Here is a 17418-nt window from a genome sequence, read left to right as displayed (position 1 = left end):
GTGAAACAATCCCAGCTGGTAAGCGAGTCTTCATGATTATCAAACCAAACTAGGGCAGTGCCTTCCAAGAAGAACACTACGTTCGCTAGTTTAACGGTCGCGTCCCAACGATTGTACTGGCTCACCCGCTCGTAGTTGGTTAGCCACTCGTCGACGTCCTCGTCAGGTTTTCCACCAAATGTGCGCGGCTCGCGGTGGTGCTGCTCACCGCAGGTGTTGTTCGGTCAGCGTCGCCGTCTTGAGCCATGTTAGATGGTAGGGGTGGCAAACCAGCAAGCCGGCGGCTTCGTCGAAGACAACGGGGATCCGTGTTGATCTACACCGCAAACTCCACCACAACTGTTACGTACTCAGTACGTAACGGGGGTGTTTATTGGTAGTCTAAAACGCTGCGAGTCACGCAAGGAACACCAGCACACACCACTGTGTCTTCGGTTTCTTCGTCTTCTCTCTAGCCTCTTCTTCCTTTCCTGACGCCCCGAAGCACGTGACAATATGTCTGATTTAGCGCGTTTATTTTAATGAGATGGCAAGAATGCAGATTTTAGAACATATACTTGTTAGTTTGAGAAAGCAATATCCATCAGCCTTGGTTTGATGCGTGATGACTTTCGCTACGTATGTGGAATAAATAGCGACAATCAAATGAATTTATTACGTAGTTCATACTATTCGTACTCCTTTTCCTCTCATATTGTCCGATACACGTGTAGTCTGAACTTGTCTCCAAATGAAGGTACCACTTCCTTTAAGAGATCCTTAAATGATGCATGCTCAATAGAAACTCGCTGGTAAGCACCCTATCCAGCAGTTTGTTCCGCGCAAGCACTCCTGCGTTATTGTCGGTCAGTTTTAAAAGAAAGTTGATGTCAGTGTGGGACATAGTAGCTCAACAAGGCTGTTTGTTGGACTAGTTGGTAGAGCATCATAACGTTTGGAAGCGCTGCGGCAGACCTACACGAGATAACGTTTCTCCTGCCCACTTTTCTCGTGCATGTCTGCCTCAGCGCTTTCAAAAGTTATGACATAGTAGTAATCAGGTTGGTTTGATGAGCAAGCCACACCTTATGACATCGTAACTTGAAGAATATCATGTCAGTAACTCTTGTATTTGTCCTTTATTACTTAGCAGTTTTAACACGCTTTACAAATTTTAATAACATGTTCGAACTATCAACAATATATTCATGAATGTTAATCCGGTTCTTCCCGGTTAAAACGTAAAATTAAAGACAGCTGTTTGGGATTGCATTTGATAGTGCTTAGAAGCACATTTAAGGTGCATCACATGATTGCTTCAAAAACCTAAGAGGAACTGATATCTTTCTTTTACCCCAGATACAGTGATAGGAACAATAGAATGTGCGGTTGTTGTCAGCGAAGAGCTAGCATCTACATTTAAAGAAAGTAATGAAATCGACATCGAGGAACTGCTGGTGCACTTAAGCCTTATTTTTACAAGAGTAAGTTGGTTTCGTCCGTTTTGCCTTTGTTCTGTTTACTGAAGTTAGCCGACCGGGCACTTTAAAAGCGTTGTCCAGTTGGATTAGTCTACAGATTATCAAATGAGCAACTGCGGCACGCAGTTTGTTCATTATACTAATGTAAACATTTTGTACAAAATTGCGAACAGAATGTTAAAGAACAAGAATTTGTTCTAACCTTAAACCCAAAATGTCCAGTAAGACATCTAGTGGGTTAGTCGCAAATAAACGTGCAGATTTAAATCTGCGCATAAAAACAGGCAGATAATAATTAGAATTACAATTGTTAAAACATTGCTTGATGTTTCTGTATACAATTACAGGAGTGGCTATTCTCACAAAAAATTCATGGAGGTAATACATAATGATAATAAATAAAATATTGAATTTTGTTCCCCAGTAATTACCAGCAACATAAAGAAATGTTTCTCTGTGCTAGTACTTTTGCACGTAGAAAATTTTCAAGAAAATCTGTACTTTGAAGTGTGCGCTAAATTTTCCTTTTGTTAACCCGGAGGCCCACCCTTATACCGAGCATTTCCTTTGTATGTGCGGCAAAGATGAATTGTAATTCAAGGTATTAGCAATCTTTGTACAAGATAGTAAAGAAACCTCGCTAGTGTTCATGCCCGTTGAACAAAATCCTTGCGTTCGGCTTTTGAAAGCTATACCGAACCCTTCACTCTGTGTGCAAGTGTTACGTATTTTGCAATGCCAAATAAAATTGCCACTGTTTTCCTACTCAGCGTACACGCTATGTCAATTAAGACGCAGACTGCAAAAGAATACGCGCAATAGTTTTCAGCAGCCGATCCATTCTGTCTGAATCAGAAATTGAAATGTCCCATTTTTCGCAGTGCAGTTCTCAATTCTGTACCGCTGGTGGCAATGAGTTAAAAAAAAAAAAACAGTAGCTGATTACGAAAAATTCATTGCGAGAAAAATAGTGAATTACCCAGAAGATTAGTGCAAGAAAGAAACAAATGATTATTAAGAAATTGCAGGAAGATATTCATTGCATGATTTGAATGATTTGAACTACTTCTAGCTATTACGTGCAACATATTTGAAAAATGTAACTCAGCACAGAGGATGGCAAAACAGTAAAGAAGCGACTGCATTCGAGTCGACAAAGCCGAAGATAAACTCTGCACTACAGCGGAAAGGTGCTTGACCGCGCTTTCGGGCTGCTACTTCTATACCCTCTCCCTCAGCAATCATATCCGCAGTTCTAAACGGCCAGCTGCGTTCCGCGCGCTTACCGATTAGTGATCCAAATTTTTATCTACAGTCAAGCCACTCCGATTATTAGGTTCCTAACGTATGCGGCGAGGCACTCTGGCGAATTCCTCAGCGTTCTGACAGATTAGGTGGTGCTCTAAAGCAAAGCACCCAGCCGATGATTAATTCTTTTAGCTGTCTCTGAAAGCCTAATAAATATGATGTGATTGATGCCTTGTCTTGAGTTTATTGGCGCATATCCAAATGAATCTATCATACTCAAAGCACTAGGTTGGGTACTTGATAGTTGATGGTTGGTGTCGCTGTAAAAGGAGTATACTATTGTAAAAAAATGTGAATATATTTGTTAAAATTTAGGTTTTAATTTAGTATGACCACTTTTTGCGTGGTGGTAACACAGAGCTGGTATATGTTTCAACGGAATAAAGTATAACCGAGCCCTTGCTCTGTAAGACATTTCGTAAAAGTAACGTCAGTGCTCTTTAGCTGGTTTTCTGCTTAACAATACCAACACGACCTGAATTTGGTGTGCAATATTCGCCGTTACATTTATATATGCACAGGGTAGTTAAGGTTCCTCAATGCAACGTTTTACTTCAAAAGGCATGAGCGATCCGCTGGTGAGGCCTCTGCTGGTGGAATGTATTGGAAAGAGCATGACATTTTTTTGGATAATGAGCTGTACAAGAAACCTAGCTTTTGAAAAAAAAAAAATATTCGACCAGATTGTTTTTATTTTATGGTAGAAAAATTCAGCAGGAAAAGAAAGGCCTTTTGCACTAAGCTGCTTTAACTTTACAATATATCTGAGTTGACAAGTTGGCATCGTGGTTCCAGTATCTAACGGAAAATATACGCCCTTGATTATCGCGAAACTCGTTCTCGGCCACTGGAATCTTGACGTGAGGCGCGTGGAAAATGTCTACTTGACAAATTCCGCAAACAGCGCCCGTGTTTGTTTCGACGTGTAGAGTATGTACGCTGTAAGTCGCGTACTATGAGATGTGTTCTAAACATTTAAATTTGGGCTCGCCAGAAATTTTGTCAATAATTTACTCTATATCTCAGTGCCCCAAAAACTAAATAAAAAAATTCCTATTTTTCTTTTCAAATAATTTTTCCTTCTGCAGCCTTCTAGCCCACAGGTATAGTCCGTCTCGCCATGCACTAGGCCAGCACGAACCTCGCCAGTATCTTTTTTACCTATTAGGAAAAAAATCTGGAAAAAATTTAAGACCCTTTAACTGCGATAAGGCGAACGCGTTGGGGCAAGTTTTTCTGCCATGTTTGTTAGGCGATTGCTCACACAGTTTGTTCAGCTGAAACACTACCGGCATCGTATTAGTCATACGAGCCGTTGGCATTGCATGGTCGAAATAATAGAGAGCTACATAAAAATATATTATCGTAGTAATTTGTAGTTCTAGTTTTTGTCGACTGATTAGTGTGTGATAAATGATATCGTGTTAATGAAGTTATTCAGTTAATTAAATAATTGAAAAATAAATGAAATAAGATATGAAAATTTAGGAAAAAGGGCGTTCAATGGTGTCAAAATTTTCAGGATGGAAAGCCAACGTTTTATAATGGCAGACAATTGAGAGCGTGTAATTGATGAGTTAATTATTTGAATTCATTAACAATAAATAAATAATAATAAAACGCTTCAAAGGCGTCCGATTGCTCACAATGACAAGACAATGTTTGCTGATGCTAATTTAGAAAATGTAGTATTATTCAGCAATGAAAGTGAATTAAAACAAAGTATGAAAACATGGAAAGAAAGGGTAAACATATGCCATATTGCTAACAATGAAACAGAGATGCTGATGCTAATTAAGAAGATGTAGTGTGTAATGCACCAAATGAAGAATTGAAATAAATGAAATCGGGAAAAATTGAAAAAAGGTGTAAAAAGTGCGAGATTGCTCAGAATGAAAAGCCCATTCTTAGGGATGGTAATAAAAAGAATTTAGAGTATTTTTGCTGAATTGAAATCCTAAAATTTATAGAAAGGAAGTTGAAACGAGTCAAATGCACACAATCGAAAAGGAATTCTTGATGAAGCAAATTTATAATATTTAGAGGATTAATTGAGCAATGTTTGAATTAAACATTTTTAAAATTTTCATTTGGAAAACGGGGCGATCAAAGGTGTTACAATGCTGAGAGCGGAAACCTAATGGTTGATAACGCTGGTTAAGAAAATTCAAAATATGTAATTGCTCAATTTTCCGAAGTAATAGAAACATTTGATCATTGTTAATGTAGGGTAAAAAAACATCAAAACCCTCAGAATGAAATGCCAGTGTTTGCTGATGACAAATTTCTTTGTATTAACAGTTAAAGCACAAAAAATACAAATGCATTCTCCCTGTTTGTGAACCGCAATCCCGTCGTAGCCTAAATGGTAGAATTATCCGGTATTACATCAAACGCAAAACTGCGCGTTCTGCTGAACACGCTCTGGAGCGCATCAAGTTTCAAGAAACGGCGTCATCATCATCATAACGTTTATTTCCATCGAAATGACATTCCTTTTGGAGCCCGCGGCACGCAGGCATAAGGAGCTTGCTTAAGAGCCTTGGAAACTAAGGTCTGGTGAAGATACATTGCCGCTTCACGGCCTCAGCCGCCAGGCTTGTTGCTGTGAGCAGGGTCCTCGCTCCACAGCAAGGTCTCCCAGGCTTCTCTATCATCTATATTTTACTCGGCGCCCGGGTTGCGCGCACATTCCCAAATCACGTGGTCGAGGGTGCCCCTCTCACTTCACATAATGCAATATTGATCTATCGCCTGTATCGAGATTGTTATGCATATCAAGAAGGGGCTTAATGATTCCACGCAATTGCCTCCTCGCTTCCGAGGAGGAGCTTATAATGTTATGTGATATCGTTGTATAAACTCAAGCTATCTTTCTATTCTATGCTACAGGGCTACTCAACGACCACCCTGTGGTAGATAGCTGGGCAAGCTCGTGTGCAGCCTCATTTTCTGCAATAGTCTCCTGCGCTGGAATCCATATTATCTCAATATTGCGTTCTATCGGCCTTGCATCGAGGACGCGTTTGGGATCTTCTGAGGTGCTTCCTTTCCCAGAGTTCCTCACTGCTTTTTTGCTATCACTTAAAATCGTCGTGGCCTTGGTACCGGCGGAAGCGAGCGCTATCGCGGTTTCTTCCGCCGCGTTGGCATCTCTTGTGTGGCTCGAAGCCGCTACCGTTGGGATTCCTGTCCTGTGGACAATCGCGGATACAGCCGCCCCGTGCTGTACGCTCTCCGCTTCTACATAAGCCGCCTGGTCTGCTGGTGGCTCCCTTATCTTCCTCTCGTAGGCCTTAGCCCAATGTTCTCGCCTTTCCATGTTATGCTCGGGGTGCATGTTCCGCGGCATAAGTGGGACGCGTATCTTGACCCTGATTACCGGCGGGATGTTTACCATCTTGTGCGTGCCACTTTCTGGCCGGATTCCTGCCCAATAAAGTATTTTCCTGCCCGTTTCAGACTTCCCGAACCATGCAAATTGGGATATTCTTACCCCCCCCCCCCCCCTGCCAGCATACCCCACATGTTGTGTACCCTCATTTTCTCAAGCCCATCCGTCGACTTGAATATGTGGAGTCCCAGAGCTCGCTTGGCGCATTTCCTCAATTATATGTCTAACTTCTCTATTTCTGACTTCTTCAGGTTTAGGAACGGCGACCTGTACTAGATCCGACTTAATATGTACGCCCGCGACACTTTCAGGAGATCCTTTTCTTTTAGTCATCTCCCCTTTACTGCTAACCTCCTCAATATTCTCCCCACTAAGTTTGTATAAGTGGCTAATTTGTTTATTGTGTTAGTGTTGTTGACTTTCTTATTTATACTCATGCCTAGGATCCTCATTTCCTCGAACCTGGGCACTTTCAGGTCTCCCACCACCAATTGATTTGCTACATCTCGCTTCCACTATTCATCCACATATTTATGTCGTCGGCGTCTATGCTGAGTGTTAGATCGAGGATCTTGTTCAGCATTCAATGGAGACCTCTCATTGGTATAGGAAAGGGGACAGTATGCCTTCTTGATAGTTATTGTTGCTGTCCAGCTTATGCTGGGGGACTCTGCGTCTTTGAATTTAATCACCGCCTTCCACCCTCGGAGGAAGTCATTGATTGCACTCGTATCGCACTCGGAAGTCATTGCACTCTTATGTTCTCTAGCCCACGTGGACCTTCTTCAGACCCCTGAGAACCGCCTCGTGTCAGACGATGTCGAAGGTCTTCCTTCCCAGGTAGCACAAAGTGGGCTATGAGGGGTGGGCCCCGGTGGGCCCGATGTAGGCAATGCAGGACAGCCCCGGTGGGCTCAGTGTCGGTGCTGCAAGAGGAGCCGACGTAGGCCCGAAGGGGGCTGTCGACAAAGTTCCAAAGGGCCTCACTAGGGGCCGATACAGGCACCCCTTGCGGGGCTGCCCACATTTTTCCCCCATTATTAAAAGGGCACATCCCGCCAACTCCCCCGATGGTCCTACTTTGGACCGATTTGGGTAGCCGTTTCGGAGGAACATTTTTTTTAATTTCAGTTAGCCCCTCTGATAATTACATAGGACCATTGCGGGTTCTCTAGCGCTAGCCGCACTTGGACTTGCCCACATTATTCTCATAGGGGTCCGACGCAGGAAATTGATGGAAAGCCCTAGTCCAAGGTTTTCCAATCAATATTTATGCACATAATTAAGTAATTATTTTACACATGTCTGCACTTTCTAACCAGCCACAATATTAAATTTTGCAATATGTCATAATATTCATCTAGCCGAAATAACTTCATGTACATCTTGTTCAGGCTATGAAGATGTGTGTTCTGAACAGTAATATTGTGGTGGGAGTTGCAGGCTATCCAAAGCAACCACATAAGAGGCAACAGTTAGCATTCAGTTTGTTTTAGTATTTGTAGCGCAATTTGCATGAGCGCGAGAACTATAGCCATGTAAATTTCTAATCGACTAAACATGACAACTGTTACACAAATCATCTATAATAGTAATTTGGGGAAACATCTAATGCAAATAAAGATTGGAAACAATGATTACGCAATTGCACGCACGCCTTTTAGCCCCATTACGGCCGATGTTAGCCCATGGGGCTGAAACGTGGAGGCTAACCAAGAGAGCTCTACTTAAGTTGAGGACAACCCAGAGGGCTATGGAACGAAAAATGGTAGGGGTGACATTAAGAGATAGAAAGCGTGCAGAGTGGGTCAGAGAAATAACTCAAGTTAACGACATTCTAGTGGAAATTAAGAAGAAGAAATGGACATGGGCAGGACATGTTGTGCGAAGAGAGAAAACCGATGGTCGCTGAGGGTAACAAACTGGATTCCAAGGGAAGGAAAGCGTAGCAGGGGGCGGCAGAAAGTTAGGTGGGCGGATGAGATTAAGAAGTTCGCAGGGGTCATGTGGATGCAGCTAGCACAGAACCAGGTTAAGTGGAGAAATATGGGAGAGGCCTTCGCCCTGCAGTGGGTATAATCAGGCTGATGATGATGATGACAGCCGATGTGGAACCTACTGCGGTTTTGTGTTGGCAGCCACAATTGGGCTGGGTGCTGGTTTTGCGGGCCCTCCCGCCTTCCAGCCCCATTACGGCCCATGTGGGATATAAAGCAGTTTTATGTGGGCAGCCCCAATTGCGCTGGACGTTGTTTTTGAACATAGAGCCCACCTGCTGTTGCACGGGCCTTTAAAGTCCCCACAAAGGACCGATTTTGTTACCATGCGGGCACGCCCGCCTTCCAGCCCCATTACAGCTTATGTGGGACCTAAAGTGGTTTAGCTAAGGCTGCCTCATTTGGGCTTCACGAGGGCTTGCCCAAATTGAGCCGTTATTCATATTTCACCGGCCCTCAAGCAACCTACCAGGGGCCGATTGGGGCAGCATGTGGGTATGTCCGTTTTCTTGCCCCACTACGGCCGATGTTGGTCCCACAAAGATTTAATGGGGCGGCCTCATTTCGGATCTATGAGGGCTTTCCCATAAAAAGCCCACATTTAGGCTGGAGTGCCCTCAAATATCCGGCAAGGGACCCTTGTGGTCTGGATGCAGGAATATGCTCTGCATTAGCCTAAGAAACGCCGCTATGGGACCCATGCAGGAGGAGCAGGGGCAAGCCCAAATTTGGCTTGCCCACTTTTGCCCCATCGGAGACCGATGCAGGTTTTATGATGGTTGCCCCAGCCCCACTTGCCTACATCGGACCTACTGGGGCCCCACATTCTGTGCTACCTGGGTTAGTTCAAGGCCTATAACAGCCTTGGCATCTAATTCTTGTATGTGATGTGATGTTTGAATCTGAGCATTACATCCTAATTGCTGAGCTTAGGTCTAAATTCCATGATCTTGTGCAGCCCCAGGTTTACATCATAAATGTACCTCGTTAACCTCGATTCCACTACGTGCTCCACGCTAACTGGTGACATCATCGTCTGTCGGGATAAAAGCGAAAACAATATAAAACCAAAATTAAAGAGCACTGCAGAATCTACAATGGAGTATTGCGAAAGCACGGATGCTGCTGTTGGTTGCTTCTGGTGGCTTAATTCACTCCTTATTTGCCTATTTGAGTATTTGGTACTTTCAAATTGCGCGCCAATTCCTTCCTATGCCTTTGTTTGTCTCTACTTCCGGTTGCGTGACGTCACATCCTTGACGTCATATCCACTATGGCACTAATAATACTTTTTATGATGATGATGATGACTAGTTTGTCTTTTTGTGCTTTCCCTTCCACATTCATCCCTTTCCTTACGGCGCAGTTCAGGTGTCCACAGAACAAGAGTGGCGATGCTGCGCCTTACCTTTCCCGTGAATCAGTAATTCTAATTATTTACCTAATTAACTAAGTGGTCGAATTATTTTTTCGCAGCAACATTACGTCAGCCTCAATCGATTGACACCACTCATTAACCTCTACCACTTCTCAATTACCCGCCACTGCTGCGGACACGATTTTGTGGACGCGGTCGGCGGACATGGTCTGCGGACAGAAATCTTTGAACGTAGCGAAGTAGCGCTTACCCGTTAACAAAACTTTATAAAATTGAAACAGTTCAAAAGGCTTTTCCGCGAGCGCTTGCTATCGCATCATATCCTTAATAAGGAGCTTGAGTGTGCCCCTAATTTTCTGACAGAACTGTTTCTGAGACACAGTAGTCATACAACACGGGTGAAGCGAATGTCGAGGAATGGCTCTGTTGACAAGAAACAATCCTCGTTTCAATGTTCATTTTATCGATTTATTTTTTTCCTTAACGATTATAAACTCTAAGAAAAAAGCTGACTGAAGGAAGGAGTAACATGCATTTTGTTCCACGAATCGAGCCGTCAATTCGCAAGACGAGAAACTGCGTCAGGGATCGTGGAGTGTGCAAAATTGGAGGGCTAATAGTTATTCCTGGCTCGAAAAAGACTGTCGAAAGGAGGAACGGGAAGACGATCTGTTCACTTGATCGCCGATCGCTCGCCGTCTATTCTCGCCTTTCTCGCGCGTGTCTCATGTGCAGAGCAAGTGTTTCTGAGTCGATGGACAGAACGTGCATTCTATGCTGCAGCACTTCCAAATGCAGGGGAGTCATGGCATATTCCTGATCATGCACACTACAATACCATACTGCACTCCGGCGCACCCCGTTAACCTGACGTTGACGGGGGCGACATTGTGAGTACAATTGTCTAATATAGTGCAGTGTGACGAAACTTGCGTTGGTGCTCAATTACCTATTATAGTACGCAATATCCTGATTGGCCCAGGGCTCCACTGTTGTTCGCAGTGCTTCAAACATTTTGTAAGATAAAGTATAAATACACAAGGCGAAACACAACAAATGCGACATGGGAGTAATTTTCACTAGAAAAACCAGTTCAGCGGCGAAAGTGGGCGATGTTGCCCGTTGAAGAATGGCTCCGTAATCGCCGCGGCATAAGTGGATATGCAATGATCGCTGCTGGGAGTAGTAGCTCCAGGACGAATGAAGCGGCTAGGCTAAATCCAAAAGGATGCTCAGTTGTGGATGTGTCGGGAAGCGACCGGAAAGTCCGATTTTGCAAGGAGGTATATCACATAGCAACATGGAATGCAAGATTTATGACGCAAGGTAAACTGGATGTCGTCAAGCGAGAAATGGACAGATTGAACATTGATATCTTGGGTATCAGCGAGCTCAAGTGGACCGGAATGGGAGAGTTTATTTCCGGCGACCATGATGTCTTTTATTGTGGGCACGAATCTAAGAGAAGGAATGGGGTCGCTCTCATAGTAAACAGAAGAATGGGCAAAGCAGTGCTAGGGTACAACCCCAAAAACGACCGAATGATTTCACTTCGGATTCAAGGTCACCCTTGCAACATAACAGTTATCCAAGTCTATGCACCAACCACTACTGCTGAAGAAGCTGACGTTGAGAGATTTTATGCTGACCTGCAATGCCTTTAAGACCGCACTCCATCATCAGACGTCCTTTGTTCTCATAGGAGACTGGAATGCTAAGGTGGGGAGAAAACAAATATCCGGAATTACAAGCAAGTTCGGTCTTGGTGAGCCAAATGAAGCTGGCTAGAGGCTAGTACAGTTTTGTCAAGAAAACAACCTGACCATAGCGAATACTCATTTTCAACAGCGCTAGAGGCGCCTGTACACATGGACTTCACCGGATGGTCTCTACAGGAATCAGATTGATTATATTATTTGCCGGCAGAGATAGAGAAGCGCTATACAAGCAGTAAAAACAAGGCCTGGGGCCGATTGTGGCACTGATCAGCAGCAGGAGGATCAAGGGACACGAAGTGGAAGCTGTGACAGATTTTCTCTTCTTTGGCTCCAAAATTACCCCGGAAGGAGAATGCAGCCATGAAATTAGGAGACGCCTGCTTCTGTGAAAGAGAGACATGGCTAGCATTGACCGCCTAGTTAAGAACAGAGACATCAGACTGCCAACCAAGATCCGTATAACTCGTGCTATGGTCTTTCCAGTTGTGATGTATGGATGCGAGAGTTGGACTGTGAAAAAAGTTGACCGCCACGAATTGACGCGTTTGAATTGCGGTGCTGGCGGACACTCTTAAGAGTTCCTTGGACTGTCAGAAGATCAAATCAGTAAATATTGTCGACCATAAACCCTGACTGCTCATTGGAAGGTCAAATTCTAAACTTAAAGAGCAGCTACTTTCGTCATCTGATGAGAAGAGAGGAGTCGCTGGAGAAAGATTTGATGTTGGGAAAGGTTAAGGGCCACCGGAGAAGGGGTAGGCAGCGAACGCGATGGTAAGATGGCATCCTCGAGGCGCTGCAGATGAAGTTATGTGATGTTAGGAAGATAGTGAGAGACCGGAAAGCGTGGCGTGATATGGTCCATAGGGTCACGAAGAGTCGGACACTACTGATCGACTGAACTGAACTGAGCTGTAGAATGTTCCCACTAATAATTTAAACATGGAGTACACGAACCGCAATCAGTTAGACATGGCTCGAGGCTGAAGTCGCTGAACCTCCATGACGAGCCGAGCGTCCAGATCTTTTCTCCAACGAGCAAAGCAAAATGGCGCGGCCACACAAACGAGCGAAGCGCCAACGGAAAAAACGTGCCAATATCATGATGGAGCAGCGGCAGCAAATGCAAAAGCAGTAGATAATGGGAAGGTCATGGGACTACTCCCACCAGCAGTCACTGCATGTCCGCGCATGCTGCGGCGCCGAAGGTTGGTACTGAAGGTGGAAAAAATCAGCCACTTTCGCCGCTGAACCACTTTTCTAGTGGAAAGCACTGCTTTGTGGCCCTTTTTGTGCCTTGCTTTGTATGTTCATACTCCATATCACAGAACGTTTGCAGCACTGCGGAAGTCAGGGGCGCTCTGGGCTAATCAAGATCATAACCACTATAAAGGGCAATTATGGTTCTAGCACCTCTCACCAAGAGTACAATAATAACCAATTGTTCTCCCATGTAGTCCCCGCCAACTGAGCAACGAGGGACACGTTGAAGTGCACTCACCTACTTATTGTCCACGATAATGTTTGAGCCAGGGCTCCACTGCTTTTACAGTGATGCAAAGAAAGAATAAACGTTTTGTTAATCGATCTTGAAACACGTTTTCTGCACCCCAAACGCTCGCCGAGAGAGGCCGGATGGGAGAAGAGGAGCGGCCGGGTTTCAAGTGAATAGCTCGTCTTTCCTTTCCTTCTTTGTTATTCGTTTTCGAGCCATGAAAATACTTTTTGACCTCCGAATTTGCACACGGAACACTTTTTGCCGCAGTTGCTCCTTTTGAGGAGTAGCGGCCTGATTTGGGGACCAAAGTACGTTACTCCCCATTCAGCTGATTTTTTCTTTATGTGTACATCGTGGAGACAACAGGAATTTAGGTTACTGTGCTGTGGACGTTTTTTTATCACATTTTATTATCCCACGCTCTGTACATGGCGCGTTTGAGCCAGGAAAACGTTCGCCCTAAAATGTTTTATGGAAGAATTGAAAACAACTTTTGTATCTCCGCGCATATGTGGGTACGCATAGCCAGTACCCACTGTATGGAAGTTATTCAGCTGTACATGTGCAGTTGGGTTTGTGACCAAAATAGGGAAAATTTCTTTTACCTGGTATTTGCTCGAGCTATTTATCAGCCGAGATGCAGACGCGATCTGGTGTTAATATGTTGACATATTATGATATTCAAGGCAAAACAAGTTGACAGAATGTGTTCTGTTCATAAAATAGATTATTTTTGTTAGACAGCTTCTCTTGAAAATTGACAGGTGTGTAGTGCTTGTAAAGTTAGTCTTACATGAGTGAAGAATGGTGCTGTCCCAGGCAGCAAGGAACTTTTTATGCAAAACAGGCTTTAAATCCTGATACTGAACGGCTTTTTTGACGCATTAATATCACCGTTATTAGCTGAAATACACTTAGACTATTGTGAAGCTTACAGCTGAGATGAAAGCAATTGGTGCTGAACAATATACTTTTCAGAGAGTAATCATGAGCTAAATATGAATTAGGATTTATTTTAAAGAGACGATCTTGGGGAATAATTTATCTTTAGTACCATGCTCATTTTATACTGTTAACGGAAACGTAGAACCTGAGACAATGTGATTCTCAAAGTGAGCGAGCTTCAGTATGTACGGTAGTTGGCGCATTCACTGATAATCTACGTCATCCCGTAGGGAACGACCAACACTCGCTGAATTGCGAAACATTCAGTAGAGTAGTGATAACAACGTTCAACAAACGAACCCTTAGGGCAGTACGGGAGTGCTGAAGAATTATTATTGCAGTTCCATTCGTAGTGTGTCTCTCATAACCGCAATGCAGTGCCACAAACCCTCCCTTTTGAACTCTTGAAAAACTTATAATTTTTTTTCAGACAAGTTTTTTGTTCTTTAAAGATGTAGTTACCAGTCTAGAATCACATATACGTAAAGTAGGTCAAGATGGCGCAATTTATTTGGGGAGCTTATGGGGCATAATAAGAAGACAATTAAACTTTTTTCCTGGCAATCATTACTATGAAAAACGCAAACTATTTAATCACTCACCATCTGTCTTGAAATACTAATGACTCAGTAAGCGCTTTTATTACTTGCCAGACAGCATAATGTTAATGCACGCGAGACACCAAAGAAATTTTTACCAGAAACGCACGAAGAGGTGACAAAGCATGAATTTAAAGTGTGCATGACAGCGAGAAAAATATTCAGCGGGGAATAGAATGCAACAAGTAATAGATTAACGAATGCGCATTGAAGAAATCCCATCTCGCATTACTAATGAATTTCGCCAACAGCCCTGTGACGCTAGCATACCACCAATCACCAAAGAAGCGAAAAATAAAGCGCCTTGTACCTAAATCTTATTATTACATCTTCTAAAACGACTTTGTCACTTTGCTTCCAAGGTTAACCAGATATACTGGAAAACAGATACAAGTGTTTTGAATTTACAAGTCGTTGTTACTAACGTCTTGATACTGAAGGTGAGTGCCACGAAGGCTTACTTATTCTTTTTCATATTAGAGTAAGTGCTGATTTGTAGTACAAAACACATTAAAATAAGCTAGTTCTCTAAATATATAAAATCCTTATGGGGTTCCTGAGAGATCTACTACCGTACACCAAAGGTCACGTCGTCAGGTTATGCAGTTGCCTGTTTTCTGAGGTAACTTAGTGGTCACACACTAAACACCAATCCAACCAAACCGGAGTAAATGGGTCGTCTTCTAGCTTCCTCTTAAGGAAGGTTCGATTTAAAATGTAAAGTTTCAGGTAAAATCTTACCCCAAGTAATACGGTGCGTATTGGGGGGGCTGCAGGAGTTCATTTCGGAATATTTTTTCTCTCCGAAAAACGGAGCAGTGACGGCTTTTAGAGGGATCTGATATCGGCTAGAGTTTCACTCCGGAATATGTGGAGCACTTATGGTTGATGTAGAGAGCAGATGCTCACTGCACAAAATACATTCATTTGCTACTAGTATGAGACGTTTCTGCGGCGGCCTTTACCAATACTATTAGGTTCGAATCAATTTCGTAATTACGGAGGACCCACCGCCACCACGTGCAAAGCTTTGTTTCTGCCGAATAAGGGACACGCTGTGCATGGTAGCGGCTACGTGTGTGTGCATAGCGCCACGATCTCACCCCATCTAAGTCCTAAAGAAAGTAAACGTAGCGGTCCTAAGCGCTTTACTTAAGGCGTACTCGCCGTGTTCATAAAATTTCCATGCCATGGGGCTATATGATGATGCAACCTAAGTGCAACAGAACCCAGAAAGGATGGAATATCAAATTGCATGTTTCTACATACATATTTAGTAGGTAGTGCTGCAATGAACAAGGCGAAAACATCAAAAGAAAAACTCGTCGGATCACTGCCTCTACATCCTTCTGAATGCTGGCCTTGTTACATAGAGATGCCATGCATACACACAACGGCGCAGCCACGCGAAAAGTATCACCGTATCCACCAGAAACAAACCAGACCCATGGCGGCAGTTTAGTCGTTCTAATTACGAAATCATTCGAATCTAACAGTGGCTGCCATCATAGCCTCTCATATTAACCTTTCATCTGGGTCTACCATGCATACTTCTCGGCTGTAAAAAACATTAAAAATCAATACCAGGAACAGTGGAATTAACATTAGAAACCATGCACGCAGCACCTTAAACATGCCTTTATAAGAATGTAAAACAACTACTATCATCCAAAATAATTATAGATCTGTGTTCAGATTGATGTTTCTGGGCCCAGAAAGACACATTTGTCTTTTATTCTAAGGAGCATTCGTATATCAAAGATAAAATGAGAGTATATAAATCGCAGTGCACACGCAACCATAAAATGTTGTGGCGAAACACTTAGGCTGCACGCTTCGGCATTCAAAACTTTCTCGTTCATTCCTCACAGAAAATAAGACGGTTCTTTAGTTTCAAGCCGAAATTCACCAGCCACAAGAGGGCAAAATGTATGGTGTGCTTCCTAACATTCTTTCGGTATGGCGCAACAACGTTTTCATAGGTAAACATGTTCCCCATAGCTACGTCCTGGACTGCGGACTTGCATTTCAGAGCAAATAAACAATGCCCAATGACCAAAACAATGAGTCAACATTAAAGCGACAAGCGTGAAAAGGGGGCAGCGTCGTAAAAATGCAGTTTTGTTTCACGTTGAACGAAGTCATTTTTCTTTCATTCATTACAGTACAGTACCATTACCAAAACAAAACGACGCTTTGCCGCAGGCAACAGTTACTTCAAACTATGGTGAATTAAAAGCTAATTGAAATTCCGCCCACGCTTGTGCATTACAGTTTTCGATTCAATGTAACAAGAACACGTTTCAGAAACATCTGGCGAGACAAGTATAACTTCGGTTAACGCACACGGAAGAAACACATTTTTCCCGAGAACACAGCCTTAAAAAAGCGATCACTTAAAATCAGCAAGCGCGTGAACCTAGTCAGGCGATCATGCAAGAAGGTTGCGAACTATAGCAGATGTTAAACAAATTCACGGAAATAAAAATGAGAAGCACGCCTGAGATTGCTTCATTTGAATAAAAATGGCGAAACACTATTTCCACTGGTAACAGAAAACATCAGTTCAGATACATGAAAAAACAAGCACAGTGCGTGCGAGCTGGCCTCGGCGAAATTTAACGCAAGTATTTCACTGACAATGTAATAACGATGCGTCGTTCGAAAGCAGGCTTTTAATCGTAGAAATGAGAAAAGCAACGAGTCCTTAAAACAGTGTGCCGCGTTATATGTGACTTTGGTTTGAAGCACCCTGCGGCGATGCGGACTTCTGGCTCAAAGCGATTAATAAAAAAAGCAGACAAATACCTACGATGGCATATTTCTGCCCATACGGACACAAACAAAACACTTACTATGACATTAGCCACCCAGACAGACAAAAGACAAACTATTAAACGCCTGCGTTAAAACGATCAGTGCCTCTTTGAATTATCCGTGCCTGCAGCGTTTGGGGTTTTCCTCCAGCCAAACCCTTTCCCTCTACTGACCCTCTCTTCTAGGATGTAATTTTGGCTCCGCCTCGCGGCTACGTCGCGAAGCTATTCTCTAGCAGCATGGCCTACAATATCCGGAGGTCATGCTAGCAGACGCTCCTCGCTCCAGCGGAGCAGCCGCTTGA

At 43.4% G+C, this 17418-nt stretch overlaps 1 long non-coding RNA gene across 1 annotated transcript in view; it reads left to right on the top strand.

Annotated features, from left to right (window-relative positions):
* The window catches only part of LOC146174527 (uncharacterized), a 55658-nt gene that overhangs the window by 21996 nt on the left and 16244 nt on the right, over positions 1-17418 (top strand). The window contains exons 2-3 of the long non-coding RNA XR_014702272.1: positions 1339-1463; positions 14660-14737. This is a non-coding gene — a long non-coding RNA (uncharacterized LOC146174527). The remainder of the gene's footprint in view (positions 1-1338; positions 1464-14659; positions 14738-17418) is intronic.

Source organism: Amblyomma maculatum, chromosome 11 (genome assembly GCF_055883805.1).
Source record: "Amblyomma maculatum isolate TAMU_Amacu chromosome 11, ASM5588380v1, whole genome shotgun sequence".
Classification (NCBI taxonomy): Eukaryota; Metazoa; Arthropoda; class Arachnida; order Ixodida; family Ixodidae; genus Amblyomma; species Amblyomma maculatum.
Note: the sequence above shows the minus strand (reverse complement) of the source record. Positions and strands in the feature narration are given on the sequence as shown.